Source organism: Echinops telfairi, unplaced genomic scaffold (assembly GCF_000313985.2).
Source record: "Echinops telfairi isolate 266 unplaced genomic scaffold, ASM31398v2 ScPeMD7_7469;HRSCAF=8507_1, whole genome shotgun sequence".
Classification (NCBI taxonomy): Eukaryota; Metazoa; Chordata; class Mammalia; order Afrosoricida; family Tenrecidae; genus Echinops; species Echinops telfairi.
The window spans coordinates 109,857,693-109,858,882 of NW_022111373.1; positions in this window are offsets into that span (position 1 = coordinate 109,857,693).

A 1,190-nucleotide genomic window follows, 5' to 3' on the forward strand; every position below is an offset into this window, starting at 1 on the left:
GTGACTATATGTTTCGAGGTGGGGGATTCCAAAGGTGTGTCTTGATAGATTTGCTCCAAAGATATGGGCCAAGTACTGGGACTTATTATAAAGAAGTTTTTAGAAAACTGAAAACTGCATTGGTGAGAACAAGGCCAGGAAATGCTGTACTGAGCAATTTTTTTCTATCCACAATTATGCACCTGTTCATTCTTCAAGGGTAGCAAGGACTGTCCTATGAGAATTTCATTGGAAAACTTTACCGCACCTAACGTTGATTTTGCCACTTGAGTCCTGTGGTAGACTGGTCTACCTGGAGAAACAAAACCAGTGACACTAGTGTAAGAAAGAGTTTGATATCAAAAAGTAATCTTTTATGAAGAAGGCATCCCAGGCTTAAGCCCAACCTAAGTGCATGGGTCCGACATTAGCTGTACTCCTCTTTGGAGAAAGAGGTGAAGCAGGATGCAGAAGGTCAGAGGCCGGTGGGTGCAGTCATGTGAACCCAAAGCCATTGGAAATACGGCAGGGCGCTGACAGCTCTCAGGCTTGGGCCGTCTACATGGAGCCAGCCCTGGAGGCAGGTACAGAGACCCAGCAAGCTAGAAGGTGAAAGGGCGGAGAGGAGATGTTCCCACTTTCTCCTTTATAAAAAGGCCATACCTCCCATGAGACATCATCAGGCTGTGACCTGATTGGCAGGTTGGGCTCCACCCCTACACAGTGCAAGATGACATAAAATTTAACTGCCACATGTACCTGGTGATGCCCAAACAGCCAGTGATGTTGTGTAAATTGACGATCACAGAATTCTTCTGGGGAAACATTAAGACTAAAATCTAACCTCTGCCATCAAGTCAATTCCCATTCACAGTGATCTAGTATGCGGTTTCTGAGATGGTAAATCTTTATGGGTGTTGACAGGCCCATCTTTCTCTTGGAGAGCAGTTAGTGAGTTTGAGCCACCAATCTTGCAGTGAACAATCCAACTTCCAGTGCTACCAGGGCTCTTGAGAGATGGAAACACTACTTTCAGAAATGTTGTATCCCTCAATGAGGATTCACCAAATGGGATGACAGCTAGATTTTGTGTCAACTTGTTGCACCTGTGGGAAGGTAAGGGCAGAGTCTAGTCTGTGGAGAACTTCTCTCTTTTGTCCTTTGTCACCAACTGCTTACCTGGATTAGTGATTCAAGTGGGCAGCTGACTC